The sequence below is a fragment of the Danio rerio genome, chromosome 6, assembly GCF_052040795.2.
Source record: "Danio rerio strain M-AB ecotype USA chromosome 6, GRCz13ab, whole genome shotgun sequence".
Classification (NCBI taxonomy): Eukaryota; Metazoa; Chordata; class Actinopteri; order Cypriniformes; family Danionidae; genus Danio; species Danio rerio.
Window position 1 is genome coordinate 11,210,672 of NC_141026.1, and position 19,754 is coordinate 11,230,425.

The 19,754-nt window shown below is 34.6% G+C and overlaps 1 protein-coding gene and 1 long non-coding RNA gene across 9 annotated transcripts in view; both read right to left on the reverse strand.

The window, feature by feature from the left end:
- Positions 1-14,706, reverse strand: part of scn1lab (sodium channel, voltage-gated, type I like, alpha b) — a 76,992-nt gene extending 62,286 nt beyond the window's left edge. For 5 of the 8 annotated variants that reach the window (XR_015492804.1, XR_015492803.1, XM_087255686.1 and 2 more), the window contains exon 1: positions 14,510-14,706. The gene's annotated coding sequence lies outside the window, so the exon portion shown is untranslated. Of the gene's footprint in view, positions 1-13,350 lie in introns of all 8 variants that reach the window. The other 3 variants (XR_015492805.1, XM_087255688.1, XM_087255690.1) reach the window with 1 other exon arrangement.
- Positions 1-19,754, reverse strand: part of LOC147843375 (uncharacterized) — a 704,457-nt gene that overhangs the window by 493,665 nt on the left and 191,038 nt on the right. The gene's annotated exons all lie outside the window — the stretch shown is intronic.

A 19,754-nucleotide genomic window follows, 5' to 3' on the forward strand; every position in this document is an offset into this window, starting at 1 on the left:
CGGAAATGTGGATAATCACGCACATATATTTTGGGAATGTCCGAAGATACTTGCATTTTGGCAAGGGGTAAAGATTGAGAAAATGAAAATTATGCAGGTAGATCTACCTTTTACTCCCCTGTTTTTCTTGCTTGAAGGGATACCCCAGGATATATATAATAAAAACCAGAGATACATACTATATATACTTTTACTAAGTGCAAGAAAGACCATAACAATAAATTGGATGAAGCCACACCCTCCAACAATAGTACAGTGGATAGAAAAACTTGAAAGTGTATATAGAATGGAGTATATGACTGCTCAACTTCATCTAAAACTGGATATTTTTAAACAAAGATGGGCACCGGTTATGTTGTATCTGAATAGTACATAGTATTTCTAGCTCCTTTGAAACTGAAAATATTGTATGTTTTTTTTGTAAATTTTTTTTTATTTACATCTGCGGCTACTGTCGTTTTTTTTTTTTTATAATCGCTGCTGTCACTGAATGTTCTGTTCTGTAAAATGTTTTAATGTATAAGAATAAAGTTAAAAAAAAAAAAAAGAAACTTGTTGATCTGATGGCAGTTGAGTTTGCAGCTGGATATTATTGGGAGATTGCTGACAGGAACAGTGAACAGCTCCGGCAGAGCGTGTCTGAAGCTCGTATGCAAGTTTATTTTACATTCTATGGCAGAAATATCATTGAGCCTTGCTAAATCCTTCTGTATGGGTGTGCATCCATTAAAAAACACTCACAGGACATTAATTTCATGCAAAAATACACAAAGAGATACTTTCACTTTCACTTAATGTATAGTTTGTGAATGTGGTATTACTACAATTTGAGCACAGTAAAACACAATAAATGAAGAGAACTCAAACCAATTGAGTACTGTAAAACCCAATAAGTTAAGTCAACTCAAACCGTTTAAGGAAACCTATTGCTACAAACCATTTGACTTAAAAAAGCTAATCTATACGAGTACTGTGAACTTACTCCATTTAAGTTGAAGCAATGAGGTGTTTAAGTACTCATTACCTTTAACACTGAGTTCAAAACTCTTTTCAAATGAGTAGAATTAACTTTCAGTCTATTTTGAGTTGACTCCACTCATTTCATTTGATAAAGTTGATTGTTGAGTGTGATTGGGTGGTTGGTGGCCCTGTTGAGTACTTAAACAAAGCAAAATTAAGACCTGTTTAAATGATTTAAGACCTACAGTAAAGCAATATTTCAATGAATTTAAGACTTTGTTAACCCTTAAAATTTAGTTTTTGAAAATTAAGACATTTTAAGACTTTTAAGTCATTGTTTTTTTAAAATGACAAAGATCAATATTATTTGCCTCCTCAAGATTCTTTCTGACAGGTCACAGAACAAATCACTGTTGTCCAATGACTTGCCTAATAAACCAAACTTGCCTAGTTGACCTAACTAAATGGCACTTAAAGGTAAATACTATTGTCTTGCAAAATAACTAGTGAAATATTAAGTTCTGTAATCATAGAAAAGACTAAATAAATTAGTTATTAAAACTATTATGTTTTTAAAATGTGTTGAAAAAGAAATCAAATCACTATACATCACTTGAGAAATATTTGGCTAATATTTTTGTCCCTAACTGGGGGGGACTTAAAATATTCAACTTAAAAATATTCAAAAATAATCAATTGATTTAATAAATCTTTTCAAGTTTCCCAGTGTTGGGAACAACATCCTGCTCTCTCTCGTATAGCCAATGCGGAAGTAACTGAAAATGCAATTCACCAACTTGCCTTTGGCGGCTGGCTCCAGGAACTCCAGATGTTCACTGTCTGCAATGCGAAATGGGCCAATTTTAAAGTTGATAAAAACATGTTTACAGCCAGGTACAAAAGATGATTTTGGTGCATGTAGCTAATATCACCGTTCATGACAACTGTGAGGGCAGAGAATTTTTTATAACTCTGTTATGTTTATATTAAGCCTATATATAAGTCTATGTTAAGTTATATTATGTCTGCATAATTAAGGGTGTGGCCACTTGAGTGACAGCTAGGTCTAGCTGGTCGTCGTCATCACTTCACCACAGCTGATTCCTGCTGATTAGCTGCTTAACTTGGCATATACATCGTATTTTTGTTTTGTTTTATGTGGCTTTACACAGTCAATTGCCTTTTGAAATTATTTCACACAATTATCAAATAATACAGCATGCTGATATAGTGTACAACCAAGCACATGTGTTCAGTGCACAAACGAGTTGCAGGTAATGACATTTTAAGCGTTTCTCCCAAAGAAAAACCTATGTAAGCAAAATGCTAGCAGGCTTTCATAGCTCCACTGATGCTCCGCCTCTCATTTGGTCACCCCTGGTTGGTGCGACGACGTGCGAACAAAATGGTGACGTTTAGCCACGCCTACTTGTAGCCTCATTTGCGCTCTTCAGAAACCTATGGGTGACGTCACAGATACTATGTCCATATCTTTTAAAGTCTGTGGTAAAACATATGCTGGATAAATTGGCGGTTCATTCCACTGTGGCGACCCCTGTTAAATAAAGGGGCTAATAGAAAATGAATGAATGAAATAAATCTTTTTTTAAGGTAAGTGGTTGCAAACAATTTATTTGGGTGAATTTATACAACAAAACTTAAGCTAAACATTACTAAATTTCACTTTGATTATTTAAATTCAGCCCATATTAATCATTTGCAATCATTTTGCATAAATATTTTTTCTGTGTGTTCATGCTTTTATGGCAGTGAGTGGAGCTATTTAGTATGTATTGCTTGCTCAATTCTCTTCTTGGTGAACTTTTCTGTACCGCATCATGGGGAATGTCGTTTTTTTCTCCATGAAATCGGTTGTTAACTACAACAGTTTAAAAAAATAAATATACTTAATGCAGCCGAATGAGTTCAGCAAAAGTGTTTACAATCAATATAACACAACAGGTTCTGAATGAATGGTCATTAACTTCCAGAACCAAATGGTTGTTGTCTTCTATTAATACAAACGATAAGACTGTTAGTATTCATGCAGTGCCACTATATGCAGCTTGTGTGTGTATGTTTTAGAAGTGTATGTTTGTACCAGCTTTGTATGTTACAGTAGAGCAGGAATGCCTGCGGGTCACCGGGCATAAATAGCCAGTCTGGCGTGATGCCCTGAGTTCTGTGGCCAGACCTTTGAGCACCAGGGCGTATTCTAGAAGCAAATCATCTACAGACGCAGGAGTTCCATGATTCCAATAAACCCCCGTTCCCTTTGAGATTCACTGTCTCAAAAAATAGAGGTATTTTTAGAGGTATAAGGGAAATTTATGAAGATTTAGGTAGCTCTAATATTCATTGCTGTGGTCATATTAATGATTGTGTCAATTTATGTAGCACTGAGGTCCTGCGCGACACAAAATTTCATTCCACTGTATGTCCACACATGACAATAAAGCTTAACTTCACTTGACTTTACTTGACTTATAGCAATAAAAAAAGCACAGAGTAAAAGAAAACATGAGAAGGGAAAAAAGATGAGATGAATGCTGAAATTCTCATACTTAATATTTTAGAGAACGGATTATGGAACCAATATCCAACCTGACTACAATTCAGCTATTTATAGATATTCTAATGGACACTTTTCTGTTAACCCAACAGCAAGCTCTGATGGTTGGCATGATTACAGCTATAAAGATGATCTTACTTAACTAGAAATCTTCAAAGGCTCCCTGTTATCAGAGATGGTTGAACGAGTTGCTTTATGTCATTCAAATGGAACAACTACCTCTTGAAAACTTCCCAGAAAAAAAGCTGAAACCACATGGGGACCTATGTTTCGACTCTTGGGAATCTAGCATTTTAAGCTTGTAAATTCTCACCTTTACTGCTAACCTATATATTGATGTCACTGGCTTTGTAAAAATGTGAGTATCAACATCATATGTTTACTATATATGCTATGTGTGTGTGTGTGTGTGTGTGTGTGTGTGTGTGTGTGCGTGTGTGTGTGTGTGTGTGTGTGTGTGTGTGTGTGTGTGTGTATATATACAGATGAAGTCAGAATTATTAGCCCCCCTTTCAATTTCTTTTTCTTTTTGAAATATTTCCCAAATTATGCTTAACAGAGCAGAGAAATTTACACAGTATGTCTAATAATGTTTTTTTTCTACTGGAGAAAGTCTTATTTGATTTGAAGCCATTTTAAGGTCAAAATTATTAGCCCTTTTTTAGCTATTTTTGTTCAATACTCTACAGAACAAACCATCATTATACAATAACTTGCCTAATTACCCTAACCTAGTTAACATAATTAACCTAGTTAAGCCTTTAGTTGTCACTTAAAGCTGTAAAGAAATGTCTTGAAAAATATCTAGTCGAATATTATTTACTGTCATCATGGCTAAGATAAAATAAATCAGTTATTAGAAATGAGTTATTAAAACTATTATGTTTAAAAATGTCTTTAAAAAAATCTAATCTCTGTTAAACAGAAATTGGGGCAAAAGATAAACAGGGGGCTAATAATTCAGGGGGGCTAATGATTCTGACTTCAACTGTACTGTATATACAACATGCAAACTCCAACCAGCGACCGTCTTGCGGTGAGGCAATCGTGCTACCCACGGCACCACCCTGACACCCTTTTTTTTTTTTTCATTTTTACCATTTATTAATGATACATTATTTTTATTTAGAAATTTCTTGACTGCAAAATCAAAACATCTGAAGGATTATGTGACACTGGAAACAGTAAAACTGTAAATAGATACCACAATACTACTGTTTTGTGATATATTTGATTAGGTAAATGCAGGTTTGATAAGAAAAAAAAGACTTCTTTTAGTTTAATTTTTTTTTAATCATCATTGCCAATCTTTTGAATAGTACTGTACATACAATAGATTTTTTTTTGTTGTTTTCTTTTTCAAATATTTCCCAAATTATGTTTAATAGAGCAACGCATTTTACACAGTATTTCCTATAACACTTTTTCTTCTGAAGAAAGTCTTACTTTTATTTTGGCTAGAATAAAAGTTGTTTTGAAATTTTTTACACCATTTTAAAGTCAATATTATTAGCCCCGTTAAGCTATATATATATATATATATATATATATATATATATATATTGACTGTCTACAGAACAATGATTTGCAATGATTTGGCTAAGTACTTTAAAATTTAAGCTGAAGACTAGTGTCCTCTAGCAAAATAGTAAACTAGTAAAAACTTAGTAAAATACTTACTGTCATCATGGCAAAGATAAAATAAATCAGTTATTAGAAATGAGTTATTAAACTTTCATGTTTAGAAATGTACTTAAAAAATCTTCTCTCCGTTTAACAGAAATTGGGGGAAAAATATACAAGAGAGCTAATAAGTTTCACTTTAACTGTATATAAAATACTAGAAGCTGTCCTAAATTTTACTACACGGCTACTGAAACCACGTCACAAAATTTCATAGTCAAACATTGTTTAATAAAGACAGCTAAATTGAGCAACTGGCGAATTTCCTACACTTTTCACATAAAGTACGTACATCTACATTTTATATCAAGCTTTAACACACATCATCTGTCACAAACTGTAACTCACACTAAAATCCCAAACTCATGATTGAATTCTTGTGAGTGACACCTGAGCATGCATCCGGCAGTCTAAAATGGATTGCCAAATTCAATCCCTCCATCCTCTACAAAAATCCAGATGTATACATCTTTAACATCGCAACTCTGCAATTCAAATTGGAGGATTCAAGCAATCGTGTCTGGATGCAGCCTTTATGAAGCAAGCTGAGACTGCATCACTCAGCGATGCAATGTCAGACACAATGCACTCAAATGGAGCGAGTGACGTCACTGTGACCGGTAGGGTTAGGGGTGGGGTTAGGTGAGCCCATTAAAAAGCATTGGATGCAGCCCAGATTGCACTGCACCAGGTCTGCAGTCAGACCCCTCTCGATTCAGGACAGATTTAAGACGATGATTCTGACAATATCAATGAAAAAAAATAAAAATCTGCTATGAATCAAACAGAAACGCTACAGCTTTGAAAGGAATAGATACATTATTAATAATAAATAAATAAGTAATAATAATGATAATAACAAACATTCACTTATTCATTTTACTTCAGCTTAGTCTCTGGATTATCAGAGGTCACCACAGCGGAATGAACCGCCAACTATTCCATCATATGTTTTATGCAGCGGATGACCTTCCAGAGGCAACACAGAACTGGGAAATAATATAAACAGTCTGAGTGTTCTGTTTATTATGAAACACTGGTTTCTACCATGTTCTAGAAGTAGGATTTCTTTCACGCAAACAAGAGTTGACACTGCTCCAAACCACCTACAATGCAAAACTCTTAGGCCTCATCCAACTGAAAAGGCATAGAAACAAGTCAAACTGAACACATTTCACAAAGTAAAAACAGAAAATGGGTTGTACTAATAATCTTACAACCTGCATAATCTCCTGCATAGATCATATCATTAATGAATGAAGATAAAATCACAATTACTTCACAAATAACTACCACACTTTGAGGAAAATGAGCAATGTTAAGCAACTAAAATGGAAATCTATAATAAAATAAAACACCAGGGAAAATGGGCAGATTACTGTATGAGTTCTATAGCTTCAATAAACATTTACTACAAATGCTGACATTAGTTATACATAAAATTATCTATAACAGTATTGGATGAGAACTGCCTAAATTTAGTGTTTTCATTATCCTATTTAAAAAAAAAATGTTATCAGGCAATATATTATAGATTACTTTCACTAGTTGAATCATTTCAGAAGTGTTGCTCATGGCTTAAAGGGTTTCGATAGGTTATTGCAGGGGTGTCAAACTCAATTCCTGGAGGGCCGAAGCCCTGCACAGTTTAGTTCCAACCCTGCTCCAACACACTTACCTGTAGATTTTAAACAAGCCTGAAGGACTCAATTAGTTTGATCAGGTGTGTTTAATTAGGGTTGGAACTAAACTGTGCAGAGCTGCGGCCCTTTTGGAACTGAGTTTGACACCTGTGGGTTATTGGTTCATATAAAGTTAAAATACTCCATATTGATCTTATTCTTCAAGTATGAGCGGGCGCAGCTATTGGAATCTTTTGTGGCTGGAGACTGTAGGTCTCATTCACGTCTACTGGTTTTTAGATGTGAAAAAATGAGCAATGTTAGGTCAATAAAATTGAACTCTACAATAAACTAAAAACACAGGGTAAATGGGCAGATTACTGTATGAGTTCTAGATTAAATAAATAAACATTAGCTAAGAATACTGACATGAGTAATGGATACATTTGTCCGTAACAGTATTGGATGAGAGCTGCTTATTTTTAGTGTTTTCATTATCCTATTTAAAAAACAAATCATTATCAGGCAATATATTATAGATTACCTTCACCGGTTGAATCATTTCAGAAGTGTTCCTCAAGGCTAAAAGGATTTTGATAGGTTATTGGTTCATATAAAGATAAATGCGCTCTTATGACCTTGTTCTTCACGTATGAGCTGGCGCAGCCATTGGAATCTTTTTGGCTCGAGACTTCCGGTCTCATTCACTTCAATTGATTTCTGGACGTTAAAAAATGAGCAATGTTAAATGCAACTAAAATGGAGCTCGGGAAAATGGGCAGATTACTGTATGAGTTCTAGATTAAATAAGTAAACATTTAACTGTCTCTAACAGTATTGAATGAGAACTGCAAATTTTTTGTGTTTTCATTATTGGACCCTTTAAAAACATAATTTTAGGTAATATATTATGGATTACTTAACCGGTTGAATAATTTTAGAAGTGTTCCTCATGGCTAAAAGAATTTTGATAGGTTACTGGTTCATATAAAGTTAAAATTCTCCCCATTGAGCTTATTTTTGACGTAAGAGCTGGAGCTGCCATTGGAATCTTTATGGCTCGAGACTTCCGGTCTCATTCACTCCCATTGAAATCTAGACGTTAAAAACTGCCTGCTATGCTGCCTGATGTTGCATACTTATACTTTCCTTTTGTGTTATTCTACTTTTTATGTACACTGTTAACAATCTCTTGTAGAATCTACAGTATCTTACTGTCAGGGGTTTGCCAGTAATTTACCATAAATCAATTGCAGTTAAAATACTGTATTTACATTTACAGCACCATTTATCTTGCTGTATTACAGTATTGGATATCTTTACTGTAAAACATAGTCATTTCCACATTGCAACTTTAAAATACAATAACATACAGCATAGATGTCCTACAGTAAAATACAGTTCAAATTACAGTTCAGTTCATCAGTAACTTACTGTAAATAAATTGCAGTAAAATACTGTATTTATATTCATAGTAAATTTACCTTTCCTTTGCATGTATTTATAGTATTGAATATCCTTACTTTAAAATATACAGTAATTTTAACAATGCAACTTAAAAATACAATAACATACTGCATAACTGTCCTACAGTAAAATACAGTTCATATTACAGTTCAGTTCGCCGTAACTTACTGTAAATCAATTACAGCGAAAATTTACATTTACAGCACCATGTATATCTTGCTCTATATGTATTTACAGTTTTGTATATCTTTACTGTAAAACAGACATTTTCACAATGCAACTTTTAAATACAGTAACATACTGTATAACTCTCCCACGGCAAAATTTAGTTCACATTACACTTCAGTTTGCCAGTAACTTACTGTAAATCAATTGCAGTAAAATTCAGTTTTTATATTCATAGTAAATTTACCTTTCCTTTGCATGTATTTATAGTATGGAATATCCTTACTTTAAAATATACAGTAATTTCAACAATGCAACTTAAAAATACAGTAACATACTGCATAACTGTCCTACAGTAGAATAGTTCATATTAAAGTTCAGTTTTCAGTAACTTACTGTAAAACAAATGCAGTAAAATACTGTATTTAAATTTACAGCAACATTTATCTCGCTCTATGTATTTACAGTATTGTATACCTTTACTGTAAAATACACAGTAATTTTCACAATGCAACTTTAAAATACAGTAACATACTGCATAACTGTTCTACAGTAAAATAGTTCACATTACAGTTCAGTTTGCCAGCAACTTACTGTAAATCAATTACAGCAAAAATACTGTATGTATATTTATATGAAAATTTACCTTCGTATTTACATTATTGAATATCTTTACTTAAAAAAATACAGTAATTTTCACAGTGCAACATTAAAATACAGTAACATATGCATAACTGTCCTACAGTAAAATACAGTTCATATTACAGTTAAATACTGCATCATTTACAATGAACTCCTGTTTGTTCAGCAAATATTTTGACCGTTTTCTGCCGTTTATTATTCTTTGTCATTTCTCCCAAAGGCAACTGAATCAGAAGTTTTAAAAATGAGTTTACTTACTTCCACATCGCGGAAAAGGTCAAAAACTACAGTTAAAATATAGTTTAAGAGTTAGTGTCATGGCACAGTAAGGCTTTTTAACCAAGTTTTACTTCTTCTCTGCAAAACTCACACTAGCAATGTTTTCCAGACAAAATATTCCTGGGTGCTCTGGGCTAGATTTCAGTTTGCAACTGTGACTAATATTCGACAGCAATTGTTTATGTGCATGTGGGTCTGTGAGCTGTTATACTCTCTCTCACCCTCTCCATCACCCAACCAGTTCAGCCTGTTCCCTCTGAGGACAGAGGTAAAAAAAACAACTCCCTCATCCATGCATGCACCCATCAAAGCATTTATCCAATGATCCACTTATTCAACCACCTCCAAAAATGAGCCAACCCTCTGGAGTGCCATTACTCCCAGCCCTGCCCTACAGCGCACCTGTCTCCAGAGTCAAAACAGAGAAAAAGTGCTGGGATTTAAGCACAATTTAAGTACATATTGGCCACTTACAGTTGAAGTCAGAATTATTAGCCCCCCTGAATTATTAGCGCCCCTGTTTATTTTTTTCACCAATTTCTGTTTAATGGAGGGAAGATTGTTTCAGCACATTTCTAAGCATAATAGTTTTAAAAACTTATTTCTAATAACAGATTTATTTTATCTTTGACATGATGACAGTAAATAATATTTTACTTGATATTTTTTAAGACACTTCTATACAGCTTAAAGTGACATTTAAAGGCTTAACTAGGTTAATAAGGTGAACTAGGCAGGTTTGGGTAATGAGGCAAGTTATTGTTTAATGATGGTTTGTTCTGTAGATTATCGAGAAAAAAAAATAGCTTAAAGGGGCTAATAATTTTCTCCCAAAAAAAGTTTTTTTTAAAAATTAATAACTGCTTTTATCCTAACTGAAATAAAACAAATAAGACTTTCTCCAGAAGAAAAAAATATTATCAGACATACTGTGAAAATTTCCTTGCTCTGTTAAAAATCATTTAGGAAATATTTAAAAAAATAAAATAAAATCAAAAGGGGGCTAATAATTCTGACTTCAACTGTATATGTAAAAATCAAAGATACCACTACTCATTTCTGGTGATCCATCAAAAAACATACACTCTCTTGTAGTATCGTGATAAAGTTTGTAAACTTCAGCAACATGTGGTCATCGTCATGATAAATAATAATGCTACTTTAAGTTAATCGGTTTAATTGAAGTAAGTTGAGCTGAGAAGAAAAGTTCATTTGACTCTACAAAAAAAGTAGGGATCAATAATTGTTATTATAGTGTACCCTTGTCAAGGTCTGCTCAGATATTCATGACTATAGCAAAGACTATCAGTGTAAAATCAGTCACCTCAGTTGATACCGCGTGCTACTTCATGTTTTGTTTGGTGGATATTGAAAGGTCTTGACAGTATGTCACTAAGAAGGTGGATTCAAATATTGCAGGCCAACACTAGGCAGCCAAAGTGTGTCAGAATTTGCCTTCAACACTTCTCCTCAAACCATGACAGTCGTGTTTAAATATTCACACACTGCTTGTGTTATAAAGACAGCATGTATATGAATTCTGACAGATGTGAGGGAAAGAAAGAAGCCTTCACACTCCATCACACAGTATAGGCATACACTGTCAAAGTTTTGCAAACTGTACAGCGGTGAGCATAAGAAAATACATGATTTCATCATACATATACTAAAACAATCATTTTGTTATGTGTTTATTTAGAAAAATATTTAAAAATGTTATTTATTCCTGTTATGCGAAGCTGAATTTTATTATTATTATTATTATCATTATTATTATTATTATTATTATTATTATTATTATTATTAGGGCTGCACAATAAATAGTTTGAGCATTGATATCGCAGTGTGTGTATCTACAATAGTCACATCGCAGGATTAGATTTATTAAAATGATAAAGATAATAGTAAATGTTATTATTTTTACACAATTTATACAGTGATGATCATTTTACTTTATGTTTGATTATGCAATTTCTGTTCTTGAATACTGTTGGACTCTTTGGAAAGCCATAAAGAGCTCTTTAATTCACTTTTCTCTTTGCTCTGTTGTATTTATATATGCTTGTCATTTGTTATAATTTATGCAAAATACTTTATTATCCTGTTCTATCTAAATGAATGAAATCTTTCCAAATAGAGCTATTCAATTCATCTAATGAAATAAATTTATATCATGATACCGCAGCAAAACAAAATATCGCAATGTCCGATTTTTCCAATATCGTGCAGCCCTAATTATAGTTACTATTGAGAATCAGTTAATTATATTGATGGGCAAAAATTTATAGCGATTAGTCGCATGCCAACTAAAAGTTTGTTTTGGCAAAAAATATGTGCTATTGTATATGATACATTTACCTACACGTTTACCTACAGTTGAAGTCAAAATTGTTAAACCGCGTTAATTATTAGCCCCTCCTGTTTATTTTTTTTTTTTTTTACCAATTTCTGTTTTACAAAAAGAAGATTTTTTCAGCACATTTCTAAACATGATACTTTGAATAACTCATTTCTAATAACTGATTTATTTTATCTTTGCCATGATGATAGTAAATAATATTTGACTAGATATTTTCAAGACACTTCTATACAGCTTAAAGTGACATTTAAAGGCTTAACTAGGTTAATTAGTTTAACTAGGCAGGTTAGGGTAATTAGGCAAGTTATTATTTATGGTTTGATGTAGACTATCAAATATATATATATATATATATATATATATATATATATATATATATATATATATATATATATATATATATATATATATATATATATATATATATAGCTTAAAAGGGCTAATAATATTGACCTTAAAATGTTTTCTTTAATTAAAAACTGCTTTTATTCTAACTGAAATAAAACAAATAAGACTTTCTTCAGAAGAAAAAAATGTTAAACATTTTTTGGGAAATATTTAAAAAAGAAAAGAAACAAAACAAATGGGCATAATAATTCTGATTTCAACTGTATGCCATTTGAATTGCAGTATATTATATTTTCTGCATAAGCATTAAGCAGCACAGCTTGTTTTCAACATTGATATTGAAGAACAACAAAGTATCTTAGTATAAGAACTCCTGATGGGTCATGTGATACTTCATATTAGCATCACATTAAATAATTTTACACATATTAAAAAAGAAAACATAAATTTTTTTAATGGTTATGCCATTTAAAATATTGCTTTTTATTGAATGTTTATGTTAGGATTATTTCAGCTTATTTTAAACATCGATATCTTTGCATACATCTGACAATCATATTACTCAACCAAAACGCCAACATTTGACATTTCCTTACGAGACCGGTTAATGCATAGATTCTGAAGTTGCTTTCTAATCATAAATGTGACACTTTTTCCTCAAATGTGCGTTAAAATTGTTCCGCTCCGTCCTGGATAATAAGGATTCGCGACAGCTGCTCTCCATGGTGCTGAAACACAGGTGCGCGCGCTTCCGCCTGGGCTCAGCTCAGGTCATCCGCCACGCGCTTCCTCCAACGTCGTCATCATATTCGCGTACTTCTCTCAATGACATTTCCCAAACACGTTGACGATCACGTATTTAATACAGGTGATTCACGGTATTAAGTCATAGCAAATTTCTTCGGTTTATTATGAAGGCATTAAAACACAAACCTAAATGTTTATGTAGTTTATTTTAAGGTACAAGCTATTCCTTTGATTTTGATATATATTTCTGTGATGATGATTATAATAATAATACAAAAAAGTCTGAAAAATGCTAACTGTAAACAACTGCCCCAAGTCAACGTTCAAAACGAAGAAACGTTAATTCTAGCATTTTCTTCTTAAATAGTAAATAGTTCAACAAGTCAAACATCTGAGTGCCTACATAAAACAAATGTAGATGATCTAATGGAAGGATGGTGTTCATCACGATGTTTATTTCTGTCTTGAGTGCTAACAGAAGCCCAAGGTGAGTTTGAAGGCCCTACCTTTATAGATGAGTATTCATCTCGAGCGCAGGGGCGAAGCAGCTGTCGCCATGTTGACGTCTCCGTTTATTTCCATTCCGCAAGCTCGAGGTCCACCCAAAACACAACGAACTCCGAGCATGACACCATTTACACGGCCATTTACAGAGTTTTGTGTCAAAAAACATCGCCCGGAGCTACAGCAGCTCTACATTTCCAGCCCTGACGACACCGACTGAGAAACCGAGATTGATGTAATTCCACGTAACGAGAAGCCCACCCAAAGGGTTAAACGGTGTCTAGGCGACAGAGAAAACGTCTCTGGGCGTGCCTTTTTTCACTGACCAAAAATGTCTAGGATGTAAACGCGTTTCAGAGGCATAAAGGTTCACATTACCACTGCGAATTGTCACCTATTGGTGTCCTCGGATTGTGTTTTTCACCCCCTTCTCGTGTGCGACGGTGGGTGGGTGTGGAAATGTGAGGGAAGGAGGGGGTCGCGTTTGCTTCTCTTTTCAATGACAATCATTATCAATGTAATTAATGTGCTGGGTGGAAATGCCAACGTCTTGTGAAATTCTCAAAACAAGAGAGATTATCCTATTAAGCCATAAACAGTCGACAGCAGCCCCTCTGTTCATGAAAGATCTCCCTAATTTTGGCAGATCAGCCAAATTCAGCACCAACATCATCTCCAGAGGCAACCGGCGGACAGAAACCCAAACATCTGTCCGGTACGCTGACAAATCCGGTGTAAAACCCTTGATATGCGATAATACCAGCGATCCAAATCCTGTTTAAACGCCTTATATGTGTCTGGATCATCCCAATTACTGCGCACACATATGCCTCAGTTTCTCTTTATAAGAATACGATTAATGATTGTGTTTTACGTGATTTGATCATAATCCCATTCAGTTTGATGAAGAGCAGCCAGAGGGTGACCTTTACATGAATGCATCATCATATTCTCCATTTGGACATTAAGTCCTAGTCATCAACTGTCTTTTGACCAACCGAACACTTGTTTTTTTAAAAAGAAACGGCTTGTTTATAACAGTTTCACAGTAATATGTTTACAATCCTGGCCCTTGTTGTTGTATCTACAGAGTTAGAAAGCTGAAATATGATTTTCATATACCAGGCCTTTCTAGACGTTTCTCAATTGATCTTTACCTACCATAGCAATGCTTGTCAGGCTCGAACCTGGATGGCGGTGATTTCCAATAACGTTCACCCCCCTTAGCTCCTTCTATTGTGTTTTCCCTCCATTAAAAGGCGGCTTGTTGTCAAACAGGCTGAGGAGACGCGGCGATGTTTTAATCCATTGAAAGGCGCTCTCAGCTGTCGCTCGTCTTCCCAAATATCACGGATGATAGTCGCTTCCGGTTATCGGTGGCTTGGATGGTGGGAGTGACGCGTGCGTGAGCCTCACGACTATATTCCAGAGTCAGAAGGAAATCGCCAGAACCCGCACGTAAAGACCGATTGACACTACAAGACATCGGAGTGAGACTCGGTCGCGCAAAGGGCATATTATTAAAGCTTTTCCCCGCTTTGTGTACGTGACAGGTTACAGGTAGCCTATACTTTATTAGCATTTGTTGCATCTGTTCCCATAAGTTATTAAGGGGATACCCGGGCCAAAGGACAATTTTATCTAATTAATATTAATTAACATTTAACATTATTTTTATAGCAATTACGCACAAACTGTATGTTCGTTTTCCCCTATTTATTCCACGGTCACTGATATTATTTTGTTAGAAGTTTTTTGGCTGATAAATCCCATTTTAAATGCTCAATTTTATACACGTCATATATTTTTGAAGGTTACTTGATAACATTTTACACTGTTGTGGTTGATTAATTGTTTTATTATTATTATTATTATTATTATTATTATTATTATTATTATTATTATGCTATAAGTTTTTGAAATAGCATTTGTTCAGTATACTGTACCTTTTATCTCTGCCAATAATGGTTGAAAAGCTCAAAAGGAATGCACTATAAAAACTGAATTAAAATATAACTCCTAGCAATTTCAAAAAAATGGGAGAAGCTTTTATTTGTTTTCTTTGTAAAAACTCAGGAATAATTATTTTTCTTTAAATATTAATTATAATATTATAATCATCAATAATTCATGGTCAGAATTATTAGCCCCCCTTAATTAATTTTCATTTTTTAATATTTTCCAGCAAGTGGAATGTTTAACAGCAAGGAAATTTTCACAGTTTGTCTGATAATATTTTTACTTCTGGAAAAAGACTTACTTGTTTTATTTTGGCTAGAACAAAAGCAGTTATGAATTTTTAAAACCATTTTATAGTCTAAATTATTAGCCCCTTTATGTTGTATATTTTTTCGATATTCTACAAAACAAACTATCCTTTTACAATAACTTGCCTAATTACCCTAACCTAGTTAACCTATTGTAATTAACCTATAGTTAAGCCTTTAAATGTAACTTTAAGCTGTGTCTTGAAAAAATATGTAGTAAAATATTATTTACTGTCATAATGGCAAAGATAAAATAAATCAGTTATTACAAATAAGTTATTAAAACTATTATGTTAAGAAATGTGTTGAAAATAATATTCCTATCATACTATTATATTATATTAATTACAAAACATATTATTATAAAAATGTATTAAAAATTAAATTTTAATGTTTGCACTAAAATTCTCCATAAAATATTAAGTAAGATTTTTTTACTTTAGCTGCAACTGGGGTCTCAGTGGGATATATATATATATATATATATATATATATATATATATATATATATATATATATATATATATATATATATATATATATATATATATTGTTTGTTATAAAGCCCAAGATTTTTGTTGTTTTTTATTTGTTTTTGCTCTGGCAGTATAAATAATAAAGGAATAAATGAGGAAAAAAAAGTATCTAGTTCATTTTTTTATCCTTAAATAATCCCTGTCAAATGTTACTGTTATAATATTTGTGTTGTTGAGATATGCACTCTATGAGAGATTATTTGTGAAAAACCTAAAATAACTGTTAAATAGTTGTTTTTTTATTTTTTTTTATTTAGTATTACAAATCCTTCATAACTTACAGTATACCAAAACAGATCTTTCTTATCTGAAACGTAATCTTCTGCTACTTTTTACACTTTTTTATTATTCTCAGACGAACAGGCTGCCATATATTTCTATACTGAGAGCATCCCATTTAACACATGTACTTATAAAACAACGAATAGCATTTATATTCACCTCATATAAAAGCCAATGTTCTCTTAAAAAACGTTTTCTGAAAATGGTTAAAAAGATTTAACACTCCGCCAATCAATTTATCTTCATCTTTAAACCAAGACAACTTTATAACTTTAGTAAAGAAGACTATTGCGTTATATAGTATAGGGATTGAGGCTGTTCATTCTTCAAAGCTCTAAATTCACCAGACACGGTCGAAATGAATAATCCTTATCCATGCTTGAAAGAGGTTGCTGGCGCGAGCTGCACCTGAGGCATGGGAGAGGCGCGCGGACCCAAACAACGCGCGCGCGCCCCCTGCTGACACCAAGGAGCAATGGCAGCGAAGTGACGACAGTTTCCCTTTCGCATGAAGCTGCTTTTAAGAAGCTGCTGAGAAACTTGTCTTCAGATGTTCATTAGGTGTAAAGCATGAGGGAATGCACTGGTAAATTTGTATAGTGTCAGTCTCGAAAGTAAACACTCAGAAAAGCGCAGTGATTTAGAGCAATACCGCGACCGCTCGTGCCTGTGCGCCGCGCCTCCGCAGGGCTCGTGCTGATGCATGACGCATCGCGCCGGTTTTGACATTCGCTGAGCTCCCCTCATTAGGCGCTCTCGCCCGCGGGGTGTCATCTATGAGAAGGCACAGACTGAAGGATCACCAGTCCTCCGAGTGGACAGAGCACGGCTAAACTCTCAGTGGAGCAGCTGGCAGTGTGACACCAGTGTTTACCCTGCAGAACAAACCGATAAATACGTTCACGGACAGCTAGCCTTCACTTCACTGAGGTCAATTTGGTTCTATATTCGCACATTCGGACTTTCTCCTTAATATAATTTCAGAAAAGTATTGTTCGCAAATTGTAAATAAGCAAATCATGCTGCACAACAGCCCATGACTATCATATTACAACATTGTTTCCAGTAAATTAAATAGTGCTAATGTTTTGAAGACATACATGCAGTGGTGGAAAGAGTACTGAAAAATCATACTCAAGCAAAAGTACCATTACTTACCTAAAAATGTAGTGAAAGTAGCGTAAAAGTATCTGCTGTTAAATATTACTCTCAAATGCTGATCGTAAATAGTAGCCCTTTCAAATGTACTCAAGAGTAGTATGCTATGCCACTGAGTATTACGCTGTAAAAAGCAGATGTGTTGGGCGATGCAGTGGCGCAGTAGGTAGTGCTGTTGCCTCACAGCAAGAAGGTCGCTGTTTCGAGCCTCAGCTGAGTCAGTTGGCGTTTTTGTGTGGAGTGTGCATGTTCTCCCTGCTTTTGTGTGGGTTTACTTTGGGTACTCCCAGTTTTCCCCAAAGACATGTGTTACAGGTGTATTGGGTAGGGTAAAATTGTCCGTAGTGTATAGCTATTAGTGTGTATGGATGTTTCCCAGGGTGTATGGATGTTATCCAGCAAGTTTTTACGCAGCGGATGCCCTTCCAGCCGCAACCCATCTCTGGGAAACATCCATACACACACTCATTCACACAGACACTCACAGAAAATTTAGCCTACCCAATTCACCTGTACCGCATGTCTTTGGTCTGTGGGGGAAACCGGAGCACCCGGAGGAAACCCACGCGAATGCAGGGAGAACATGCAAACTCCACACACAAACGTTAACTGAGCCGAGGCTCGAACCAGCAACCCAGCGACCTTCTTCGAGTCCTCCAGTTTCCCCCACAGTCCAAAGACATGTGCTATAGGTGAATTGTGTAGGCTAAATTGTCCGTAGTGTATGAGTGTGTATGGATACTTCCCAGGGATGGGTTGCAGCTGGAAGGTTGGTGCTTCATTCCGCTGTGGCGAACCCAGATTAATAAAGGTTCTAAGCTGAAAAAAAAATTGACTAATTTAATTAATAAAACAAAAAAGTTTTAAAATATTAACAAATAACCAATCATTTTATTAAATACTATTTTAAAAAGGGTGGCACGGTGGCTCAGTGATTAGCACTGATGCCTCACAGCAAGAAGGTCGCTGGTTCGAGTCCCGGCTTGGTCAGTTGGTGTTTCTGTGTGGAGTTTGCATGTTCTCCCCGTGTTCGCGTGGGTTTCCTCCGGGTGCTCCGGTTTTCTCCACAGTCCAAAGAGTTACAGCATGTGAACTGAATAAGCTGTATTGTCCATAGTGTATGTGTGTGGATGCGAGAGTATATGGGTGTTTCCCACGGCTGGGCTGTGGCTGGAAGGGCATCCGCTGCGTAAAACATATGATGGATAAGTTGGCGGTTCATTTCCCTGTGGCGACCCCTGATAAATAAAGGGACTAAGTCGAAGGAAAAGACATAAATGAATGAATATTTGGATAATGATTTATAAACACACACACACACACACACACACACACACACACACACACACACACACACACACACACACACACACACACACACACACACACACACACACACACACACACACACACACACACACACACACACACACACACACACACACACACACACACACACACCTAAAAGAAAGCAAATAAATAAGTTAAAATGCAAGTAAACAAATTAGATTAAAACGAACAATACAAATATTTAAATAAATTTAACAAAAAAATTAAGTAAAATTAAATCACATAAAATAAAGGACATTTTAAAGAGCAGGAAAAATGTAATAAAACATTCATTTTTAACCTTATCTTTCATTTTATATTTATTTTTTGCTAATAAATACAACATCCTTAATTAAATGTTCATGCTATATAGACACAGGACGGTAACATTAGCACGGAGATGACACAGAACACACCTTCATTAGAAAGAGTGCGCCAAATATCTCTCTACACACACACATACGTTAGGTTTTTATGTTCTATGGGGACCCATAGACATAATGATTTTGATACTGCACACTAATTTAAATACATTTTCCGTCTTTAACCCTAAAACCAACCTCAACATAAAACATTTACAGTTTTACATTTTTTAATGTTTTCATGTTGTCCCAACACAAAATGATACACTCTAAAAAATAACTCAAGAGGTCTGTAACCACTACATGGTTTAATACAGTGGTCACCAAACTTGTTCCTGGAGGGCTGGTGTCCTGCAGATTTTAGCTCCAACCCTAATCAAACACACCTGAACAAGATAATCAAGGTCTTACTAGGTATACTTGAAACATCCAGGCAGGTGAGTTGAGGGAAGTTGATGCTAAACCCTTCAGG